The 12,021-nt window shown below is 42.2% G+C and overlaps 1 protein-coding gene across 5 annotated transcripts in view; it reads right to left on the minus strand.

Moving 5' to 3' along the window:
• Positions 1 to 12,021, minus strand: part of FGD4 (FYVE, RhoGEF and PH domain containing 4) — a 265,432-nt gene that overhangs the window by 56,100 nt on the left and 197,311 nt on the right. The gene's annotated exons all lie outside the window — the stretch shown is intronic.

Here is a 12,021-nt window from a genome sequence, read left to right on the forward strand (position 1 = left end):
TTGAGCTGGGGACTGTCGGACCCTGTCATCTGGCTGACTCTTGGTGATCTGCCTTGCTGTTTGCTGCCTGTGGCCGGATAGCCTGAATTGCTCTACAGAGGACTACCTGGCGGCCCTCAAGACTTGAAGGACTGCCAGTGTCTCACAACTGTCTCACGGGAGTGAGTTGCACTGAGCCATCTGTATACTGCTTTATAATTTAACTGTTTATTTCTTGTGTTACATATCTATCCATCTGTATAAATATATACATATAATTATTGGCAATCTGGTTTTGTCTCTCTAGAGAACCTTGTCTAACACAGGCGCTGATTGGTCTGCTAGCTGATCTGCAGAAGAAAGAGGGGGCACTGTCTGCTTTGTACCTATTTGCAGTCTCAGAAATCCTGTAAAAGGTCATTAGGAGTTGGAACTGATTGTGGTAGTGAGTTTATTTTAAAAAAATAATTAGCTGTGTAAGCAGGCTTTCACGGAACCAGATTGGCTGTTTCTCGGTGCCTGGGAGATCCATTTAAATCTTCTGCAGGGAGAGCAACATACCTGTGCATATACTTCTGTGTTTCCCGAAATCCATAACAAGAGAAGTCATTTTGGGGAATAAACATTTGATTTGTGTACCACAATTTACAAGCTGTACCAAAATGTTGGTATGTCCTTGTAAAACGTATTTCCTAACAGTAACGTCTTCAATGTAGATCCAACTAATAGTGTAAAACTAGGTCATAATGATGTATGAATATCGCATGACTGGCCTGTCATCTCAAAGGTGTTTTATAACCTCTACCTTGGGCTGGTCTCTTTCATTCAGCATTATTCCAGAACTAGGGGACAGGAAATCAAAGGAAGCTGTCCCAATTGAAGGCATTAGAAACCGCCACTATTTACTAATTAATTATGATGTTAACCCATCATATTATTAATATTATTACATGTGCTTCATAATACTCTTGTGAAGCAATATTATTAACTATATTTTGGTGAAACTAGGATATCTGCCCCAAATCATACAGCTAGTATTTTTTTGTTGTTGTTGCAATAATGCAGCCATGTAAATATCGCACACATGGATCGAAGTAAACTATGGTGAAAATGTCTGGCATAGCATGCCTCTATGCACTGTGTATTTGTTGTGTTATTTCTAGAAGTGAATCTCAGCCCAATTCACCTTCAGTCAATAGTCTGAAAATGCTTTGATCATATTTGTATGGTGAAGGTATAGATCACGGTTAAGAAGTCGGGGATCAAGTTTGGTAATACTCTAGTAATTGAAAAAGAAAAGCTTAAAACTCCGGGTTTGCTCTGGGGCTGTTCGTTGCTGGGCCTGGGAGGTGCAGTTCTTTGTAGCCTCTCTGTGCATCAGAGGCAGGCCGAGGGGCAGGGCTGGGCTGCCTCAGTCAGGCGGAGTACAGGCTAGTCTCCAGGTGGCTGGAGGTGATGGCCCATGCATGCCCCGTAAGGAAACACGGCCTCTCTGCATGATGTGTCTCACATCCTCCCACAGCATCGGAGTGGGACTCAAGGGCCAGAGGATGCAGGTGGCAAGCAGAGCAGAACATGCTGCGGGGCTGTGCACTGACCTCACCCACCTGACTGGCCTGTCTGGTTGCCCTGCTGATGGCAGTTTCTGGGCAGGAAAAGTGATTTCTTCCTGCACTGGAGAAAGTAGTTTGCAAAGCAGCAAAGGAATCCTGCCAGGAGAGGGGCTGCTTCAGAATCGTGAAGTGAGGCTGGTGAGTGTCTGCTGCTGGGAGCTGAACTGCCGTCGACATGAAGGCTGATGGTGACATTGAATGGAATGAGGCCATCGGCATGTGAACAGTAGCAGGATGGCACACTTACAGGAACCATGCATAAAAATTCGGTAGCGACAAATCCAGATAGGCAGGCCTGTGAAAACAAAGTTCATGATCTGCTGTTGTCTCTTTAGCCAGGAGAAGTAACTCTGGATTCGCGGACCAAGAAAACCAAAAGGTAGAAACACAGTTTTCTTGTTCAAAAGAGGGTCCCGTGGCCTCAGAATACTTGGAAACTGGGAAACTGATCAAGTCTAAATTTTAAAAACACACACCCATTTTTAGATACACAGATGTTGTTCTTTCCCTACTGCTTCATACTAACATTAATACAGTTTCATGAACACACGTTTACTTGGGAACCCAGCACCAATACTGTTCCAAATGTACGTCCCCCACACTATTCAATCCAGGACCTGAGAAGAAGTCAAAACACAAGTGAGGGCTGTTCATCAAACGGTTTACGTTACCTACTCTTGAGGGAGGGTGGGGAGGATGGAGAAACAGCTTGCACTGAGGAGAGTTCAGTTGCTTGCACAACATCAGACAGGAAGTGGCAGGAAAGAGAAAAACTATTGTCTCTTTTACTCAGCTTAGTGTAGATTAATGACTAAACTGTCCTTTTGGTTTTGCAGAAGTTAAAGAAACAGCATCAAGAAAAATTTGTTATCTGTGTGCACTCATATTCAGTAATGGAGCTAACTCATCCCAAGTTAGGGTAGGACATGAGAGCAATTAGGTTATTAATCTTTCCGATAAATTGAGCTTTAACACTTATACATAGTCGATGCAAATTTATAGCTGTGTGTCCCACCAGGGAACACCTCAGTTTACATTGGAAACAAGAGGGTTTAGGATGTCCATCTCTGGTGTGACGTGTTCAATTGTGATCATTTGAGGGGCATCTCGAGCCGTAAGTCTAGTCATTTTACTTCACACACGAAGAAACTCGGTTTCATGTTTAAAGGACTGTTAAGCTTTACACACGATTTATTCCTCGCACTGATGTTAGGAAATTGAGGCACAGAGGGGTTTGAGTGACCTCATCAAGGTCACAGAGCTAGTAAGTGGTGGACTTTTGGCATTCAAACCTAGTGATCCTGGCTCTAATATCTATGCGCCTGGTCAACTGGTTATGGTGCATGAGCAAAAAAATTTTTAAGTCACATAGGACAACTACCTTTTTTTTTTTTTTTTAAACCTCTATTTTTAAGACCTTCCTTTACCCTCACAAAATAACCCTAAATGTCATCAAACTTGTTCTTTACGCACATCATGACTTCCAAGCCCCTGATCTTTCCCAAATCTCCCAGCTCATTTCGCCATGTGAAAGCCCCTTCCTGACTGTTACAGATGGGCAGTACCCCTCAATCTGCCTTTCTTTTTCTTGAATTACAGGCCACTCAGCAATGCTAGATGGCATTTTGGTGGCATGTTAGGTAAACGCTGGACTGCTAATTGCAAAGTTGGCAGTTCAAACCCACTAGTGTCTCTATGGGGGAAAGTTGAGGCTAGCTGCTCCCATAAACCCTAGATAGGGCTGCAGTGAGCAGGAACTGACTCGAGCATTGCGCTCGGTTTTTGGTTCAGCAATGCTGTGCTTGTGACTGGTCACGAGTTTCTCGATTAGCTATATTTCAATCTTCTGCTCTCTTACTGCTCAGGCTCCTAGCTCCACCCCTGAGGGTGGTCTCCCGGCCTCTACAGGGCATTTTTACATACAGATCCATAAAGCCTGTGAGCGACCTTTTCCTGCTCTTTAATCTATTACCCAAATAGTGTTTAGACTTCTCCTGACTCCAAACCTTTGAGTTTTTATCACAACTATAAGTCCCCACTTGTATTCACTGTGGTGCCTTGCACATAATATAGGAGGGGATACCCCACCCCAACCGGAAAAAAAACAACAACCAAAAAACCCAACACCAACAACACACCAGAATTGCACTGATTGGAGCAGAACTTTTGTAGTACACATTTGTCCTGTTAGGGGAGCAGCAAGCAACTCGCTCCGAGTTAATGTACCCAGTGGTGTTGCCTGGGAAGGGTCTCTCTAGTCAAAGTGGATTTTTTTATAAAAGCAGCATGGCCAGATAGAGAGACTAGCGTGCAGCTGTGAAATTTTGCTTACTGCTCAGAAAAATGCCACAGAAATTGTTGTGATGTTGAACACAGCTTACAAGGTCCGCGCTATGGGAAAAACTCAAGTGTACGAGTGGTTTTCTCATTTCCAAAAGGTTGAAATGTCGGATGGTAACAAACTTTGTTTTGAATATTCGTCAACTTCCTGAACAGAAGAAAATGTCGATTCATAGTGCATTTGGAGCTCGTTCCACCAGGTCAGACTGTTAATCAAGCTTTATATTTAGAGGTTCTGAAAAGATTGTGTAACAGTGTGCGACAAAAAAGGCCTGATTTGTGGCAGACGGGGGACTGGTTTTGCTACCATGGCAATGCACCTGCTCATGCAGCCTTCTTGGTATGCCAGTTTTGGCCAAAAAACAGTATGCCTCTCTCTCGCCCAATGCACCTGAGTCACCCAACCTCGCCCCATGTGACTGTTTCCATGAATTAAGAGGGATATGAAGGGACAGCAATGTGAGGATGTAGAAGAGGTGAAAAAACAAACAAACAAACAAACCAGGGAGGTGCTGTCAGCCATCCAAACTGATGAGTTTGAAAAGTATTTCCAAGAATGGAATCACAAATTTGACAAATGTATCAAGTGATAATTATGTTCCCATTTCCATTATGTTTGTGCAATAGAAGACTGAATTGTGTTCTCCTTACTCCTACATATAATTCTACCTTGGCAATATAATCTCACCATATTTAGTTTCTTACATTGTTACACTCTTTTCTGAACTCCAGAACCATATTTTAATTTGCTTAATTAACATCTTCACAGGCGTAGGCTCACAAGGGCCACAAATTCAGCTAATTGTAAGTTAACACATTAATTTTACTCCCTTTCTTCTTCCCCCCAACCTCCTCCCCGGCTTCCACATTTAGTTGTTTCATTAGCAGGTAAGAAACCCAAGGCTTTAAGTTAAATGGCCTGTCTGGTGGCCACCTTGCTGCCAAATGAGGAAGCGGGGATTATTTGAACATAATCTTTTCATTCTAAAGTCTTCCTCCTTAACTAGTAAAAATAATGCTTCCAGACCATTCCATTTTGTAGTCAAATCTTCAAATGGACTTCCTAGAAGTCCCTCAAATGGTTTCTTCTATCCTCAGCACCAGAAAATGGTGTACCATCCGTCAATTCAGGCAAGCTAGGAGTTGAGCATGACATTCCCTACATCCAAATAATCACAGTGAACTCAGCAATCGCTCTTCCTGGTTTCTAACCCCCTCCCTCACCCAGACCAGTATCTTCTTACACCTGGACTTACAGCAGTGGCTTCCTAACCATTCACTGTAACCCATCTGTTTTCCCTTTTATCTGACTCAATTTTCTAAATCCATAAATGTGTAATCGTATTTGACTTACGGAAAGTTTGAAATAACATTGGGGAATTATCTTATGTTTAATCCAACAAAACAGGATACTGTTTGTTATGTCCGTGCTAACAGGATACCATGCAAAGAGACCATATATTACACTACTGAGCATGTTTTTTAGAAATCAGAATAGTACAATACACCAGAATGTTAAATATGAAGGCATTCATCTCAGGGTAGTGGATTTATATGTCCCTGCATTTTCCTGATTTTTATCTTAAAAAACAAACAAGCAAACATGTCTCCATCGCTTTCAGGAGAAAACAAACAAACAAAAAACAACTTAGTAGCATATAACCCATTACAAGTCATTCTTACTTCCCCTGTGAAGCCCAGGCCCCCATTCCCACGACTGGTTCTCTAGCCTTTTGTACTCTTTACTTCCCTGAACGTAGCAACTGCCCCTTGCTCACACTTATCCTCTTGCGCCTCTCCTCACTTTTAACCCAGTCTTTCCTTAACCCTACGTCCTTCAAGCCAAGGTCAACCATCAGCCTCTTGCAGATATACCCTTCACCAGCAATGCTTTAGGCACAAGGACTTCCTCATTTGTGTGTTCAAATATATCCTGATTACTTGTGCGTGTGTCTCTCTGTGCTGAGCCTGATTATTCTTCATTCAGAGCCTAAGAAAGTAATCCTGGCAAAACAAAATTTTAATTGAATAGGTGCTTTTTGAGGTCCATGCAGTTCTATCTTCTTTAATTTTCCTTTAAAACACACTAACCTGTTTGGGTCCTTCATCTACAGAACTACAAAATAAAGAAGTTCTGAACTTTCATTCACTTGATAGGGTGCTTTTTCATGACCTTAAACCCGGTTTTAAAATTGTTAGGTTGAAATGCTTTGTTATACATACCTCACCACAATAAAAAATCTGCAGCCTAACTTGGCACTTTCATTGGTAATGCTAGTACTAACAACACACCGATGACCTAGTCAAGCTAGGAAATGCCATTGCTTGAACTGTATTTCATCTTTCTGTAAGTATAGCTGATAGGGCATACAAAAGAGCTAAGAAATAAATTACTATTTGCCTTAAAGTCTAACAAGAACTCAATTGCTGCCCTCTTTTTTAAAGAAGTGAAAGGAGGAAATTTAAAGCTTTACCAAAAAAGAACTTGCTGACCATTTTATGAGAAATGGGTCTCTAAATTAAGCATTATGTTTTACTCATAGACAACTTTTGAGACTTCATTTGTATCCCACAAAAGTTAGTGCTTTGAAGAGTTAACATTGAACTTACTGAGGAGAAATAAGAGAAAAGGTGAGTTAACTTGGTAAATAGCATTGGTTTCTATTTGCAATTTATTTCTGAATTTGATTTGTCGTTCTTTTTATGTATCATTGTTAGGGGCTATCTAGTTAGGGGCTATCCAGTCAGCTCATAGTGGGCTCCACAGCAGAACACGCCACTGCCCAGTTCTGCACCAATCCCACAATTGCTGTTTGAGCCCATTGTTGCAGCCACTGTGTCAGTCCATCTCAGTGAAAAAGGGCTGCCCTTTTTCATTGACTGGCCTATAGAGACTGGTTCCACCTAATAATCATCTAAAGCGTGTGCGACAAAGTTATTCTTGCTTCTCAGGAGTGTTTTGGCTGTACTGCTCTGGTCTTCCTCATTTTTAAAAATCATTTAATTGGGAGCGCATACAACTCTTATCACAGTCCAAACATGCATCCATTCATTGTGTCAAGCACATTTGTACATTTGTAGTCATCATCATTCTTAAAACATTTGCTTTCTACTTGAATCCTTGGTATCAGATCCGCATTTTCCCCCTCCCTCATGAACCCTTGATAATTTATAAATTATTATTTTGTCATGTCTTACACTGTCCCATGTGTCCCTTCACCCACTTTTCTGTTGTCCATCCCACAGGGAGGGGATTATATGTAGATCCTTGTAAATGGTTCCCCCTTTCTACCCCTCTTTCCCTCCACCCTCCCGATATCGCCACTCTCACCACTGGTCCTGAGGGGTTCATCTGTCCTGGATTCCCTGTGCTTCCAGTTCCTATCTGTACCAGTGTACATCCTCTGGTCTAGCTGGATTTGTAGGGTAGAATTGAGATCATCTAGTTGGGGGGAGGAAGTAATAAAGAACTAGAGGAAAGTTGTATATTTCATTGTTGCTACACTGCACCCTAACTGGCTCATCTCCTCCCTGAGACCCTTCTATAAGGGGATGTCCAGTTGCCTACAGATGGGCTTTGGGTCCCCACTCCACACTCCCCCTCATTTACAATATGATTTTTTTGTTCTTTGATGCCTGATACCTGATCCCTTTGACACTTCGTGATCACACAGGCTGGTGTGCTTCTTCCATGTGGGCTTTGTTGCTTCTGAGCTAGATGGCCACTTGCTTACCTTCAAGCCTTTGAGACCCCAGACACTGTACCTTTTGATAGCCTGGCAACATCAGCGATCGTGTAGGGTCTGGTCTTCCTTATTGTCTAGCTTTTGCGTACATGTGAGGTGATTAAAAATATCAGGGCTTGGGGGCCAGGCACACCTTATTCCAGCAGATTTGCCCAATGTAATAAGTCATTTGATTTCTTGACTGCTGTTCTTGACTGGGCTTTGATTGTGGATCCACATAAAATGAAATCCTTGACAACTTCAACCTTTTCTCTTTTTAACACGATGTTGCTTACTGGTTCAGTTGTGAGGATTGTTGGTTTCTTTTTATTGAGGTACAATCCATACTGAAGTCTGTAGTGTTTGATCTTCAGCAAGCATACCACAACCTGTTAGAGGCCTTGTCTTCTTGAATCTCTATTTTGCATTCTTCTTCTAATAATCCAGTGTCTAGGATTATTTGCTCAACAACGGTATGGTGAAAGGACACAACCCTGAGCCCTTGCCTGATTTTAAACCATGATCCCTTGCTCTGATCCATCTAAAGTTCTGAGCACGATGAAGAGTTTTGCTGGAGTGCCCATTCTTCTCAATGTGATCCATAGATAGGATCGAAGATGCAGATCCCATGGCATAGTCAATAAAACACAGTGAACATCTTTCTGGTATTCTCCACTTTCAGCCAAGATCCACCTGACATCTGTATGATATCTTGTGTTCCACATCCTTCCCAAATCCTGCTTGCATTTCTGGCAGCTTCTTGTCTATGTACTGCTGCAAGTTTTGTTTTCTACATTTTTAATGGCACCTAATCCACATATCACAATTCAATTGTTCAATCATATGAAGAATTGTACAATTATTACCACAATGAATTTTAGAACATTCCCCCACACCCCCACCCCTTTTGGTTAAATCATTTCCAGTGCTCCTTCCCCCCTCCATTGTTTACTCCCCAAATCCCCTCACCATCGCCATCTCCCAACTCCCTCCCCTGCATCACATACCCTATAAACCCTTGCATCCGTTATTATCTCTATGCATCCACTCCTTCTGTGCTTCATAAACTAGGAAAACCAATAGAAGCAATGAAAAACAAAACAAATAAAGTGGTGAGGAAAAAAATAATAATTTAAAGATAAAAATACAAATAATGAGTAAGAAAGACTACCCTCAATAATTAAAAAGCCAGGGGAAGATATTTTTGTCACAGAACACGCAAGAAATACTTGCACCTAAAACAAATTCAGATTGGGTTAATAGGTCAAATGACCAAGTATGGAGTTTGATGCAGCATCATCAAGATGACAATGAGCTGATAGTAAGGCTATTCAAGACCTTTGTCTGTGGTTGGTGGGGCTCTTGCCAGCCGTTTAATCTAACTAGTTATTCTGCAGATGGGTTTTGGGATCCCCATGGTCCTCCATAGCCTTCTACTAATTGGGTGTTCATAATTTTAGCTCTGATACTTTTCCCTTCGTCATATTTGAATTTCGTTATTGCCATCGTTGACTCACATAAACTGGTGTGCTTCTTCCATATGGGTTTAGTTGATTCCTCGCTTAGATGGCTGCTTGTTTGAATATGAGCCTTTAAGACCCCAGACACTAATCCGACTGATAGTTGGGCACCATCTACTTTCTTTACCACACTTTGCCATAGCACCCTAAGTGATCATTTCAAGTGAGTATTGAGCATGCAGGTGAGTATTGAGCAGGGCCATGTTATAAGAACAAACTGTTCTTGGATTGGGACTAGAGTGAAATAGGAGCCCAGAGTCCATCTCCATGTCCATGGGATATGCATGACACAGGTTTACTTTGGCGGCCATAATGACAAAATCAAAACCCTGTAAGACCAACCACACCAATAACAGCAACAAACCTACTAGCAAACAAACAAGAAAAAAAACAAACAAAAACTAAAGGCAGTAAAACAAAAAGCCATAGAAACAAAAGAGTACAACACTGTCAATTATCCCCCTGGGGTAAAAGGTGATTGCACTGATATCATCAATTTTCCCAGTGATACAGTCCTCCAGGACTGTTGGTATGAGAAGTCTATGCCACTATTTTCCACCTTGGGCTGCAACCCATGAGTTGCTGCCCTACACAGTTCAATCTCCCACTCAATTGTGCTCTGTTTACTCTAACTATGGGGGTCGGTGCCAGGAGGAACCTTCCTGGATTAATTCTTCCGAGTTCTGATCCCTACCCAGCAGATTGAAACCTATCATATCACTGTGAGGAGGGCATCAAGGCACTAAATATATGGTGATTCTGGGTCCCTTTCCATTGGACACCTACCAAGCCCGGGATTCCCCCCAATGACCATGCCACTTCCATAGTCCTGTGTCAGCCGCTCTGCTTCCTCGCCCATCCATGTACCCCAGTTTTCAGTCCAAGGGTGCAGCTGCTGCAAGTATTTTTAAAATATTTTGAGCAAAATTTAACTTTCATGTGATAGAATGATGTTTGATCATTTCTGCATTCTGTTGGGTCACCTTTCTCTGGAAGTGATCATTTCTGCATTCTGTTGGGTCACCTTTCTCTGGAAGTGTAAGGATCCTTAATCTTTTTACATAGCAAAACTAACAGTAGTGTCGAACGGATCACTGAAGACGAATGGGTGCATAAGCAAATGTGGCGAAGACAGCTAATGGTGTCTGGGGTCTTAAAGGCTTGAAGGTAATCAAGCGGCCATCAAGCTCAGAAGCAACAAAGCCCACATGGAAGAAGCACACCAGCCTATGCAACCACGAGGTGTCGAAGGGATCGGGTATAAGGCATCATCAGAACAAAAAATCTTATCATAGTGAATGATGGGGGGAGTGCAGAGTGGAGACCCAAAGCCCATTAGTAGGCCACTGGAGATCCCCTTGCAGAGGGGTCTCAGGGAGGAGGCGAGCCAGTCAGGGTGCAATGTAACAACGATGAAAAATACAACTTTCCTCTAGTTCCTAAGCGTTTCCTCCCAGCTCCCACTACCATGACTTGAATTCGACCTTGCAAGTCTGGCTAGACCAGCGGATGTACACTGGTACAGATAGGAACTGGAAATACAGGGAATCCAAGGCGGATGAGCCCTACAGGACCAGTGGTGTCAGTGGCGAAACAGGGAGGGCAGAAGGAGAGTGGGTAGGAAAGAGGGAACCGATTACAAGGAACTATATGTGACCTCCTCCCTGGGGGATGAACAACAGAAAAGTGGGTGAAGGGAGACGTCGGACAGGGCAAGATATGACAAAATACCAATTTATAAACTATCAAGGGCTCATGAGGAAGGAGGGAACAGGGAGGGAGGGGTAAAATTAGGACTTAATGTTGGGGGTTTAAGTGGAGAGGAAATGTTTTGAGAATGATGAGGGCAATGAATGTACAAATGCGCTTTACACAATTGATGTGTGTATGGATTGTGATAAGAGTTGTATGAGCCCCTAATAAAATGATTTTTATAAAAACCAAAAAACTAACAGTAAGCTATGTTCTCAATTGAGATTGGAAAGGTTGCTTTATCAAAACCTATTAGATATCAGGGAAAGAGTTACACAAACTGAGAATATTTTCAAAGTCAATATTAATGATTATTCAAGATGTATTTTACTAATTTCCTGAACTATCTTTGCAATTCTTTTCTACTCCATTTTCCCCCTATTTCTGGTGGGCATATAAGAAATTATCCATTAAATTTAATACTGGTAAACTGAAATTTACTTAATGTTATTAAGGACAGAATTTTCAAAAGTGAAACTCAAAACATTCTATTATGTCTTAGACATGCAACATGATTGTTGAAGCATTGATACCTACATGGAATGAAATGTTCCAACTAAAAAGGGCATTAAGATTAGAGTCAGTTTAAAGTCTTTGTGTCTTTAGTTGCCTAAAATAAAAATAAAGAATCTAATCAACTTGTCTACAGTCACACTGCTTACCTACTAAACAAGCCACCAGTAGAACCAAGGTTTCCTGATTCCCAGTTAATTATCTGGGAATTAACGTCACTTTTTTCACATTGAAAAAGGAAAAGGCAATGTAACGTGACAGCAGCAAAGGAGAATGTATACTGCAGGTATGCTTCAACACCTCTGTGAAATAGGATGGATGTTAGGCAACTTGAAGTTGTGGAAACACCTGTGTCTGAGGCTTGTGGAGCTCCTGGGCTGCAGAGTACTTCAAGGGAGCATTTGGCTGGGAAGACCAGCTTGCCCAGCAGGAGACAAAGGACACTTGAGCCAGGGCTGGGGCAGTTGTTGTCCTTTCAGGTCATACAGTACTGGGAAAAATGTGTGGGCAAGACCCGTCAACTCACAGAGCAAAGGGGAGGAGGGCCCAAACTGGGGGCCTGGGCTACCATCACCACAG

This window comes from Echinops telfairi, unplaced genomic scaffold (genome assembly GCF_000313985.2).
Source record: "Echinops telfairi isolate 266 unplaced genomic scaffold, ASM31398v2 ScPeMD7_7406;HRSCAF=8444, whole genome shotgun sequence".
In the NCBI taxonomy this organism is placed as follows: Eukaryota; Metazoa; Chordata; class Mammalia; order Afrosoricida; family Tenrecidae; genus Echinops; species Echinops telfairi.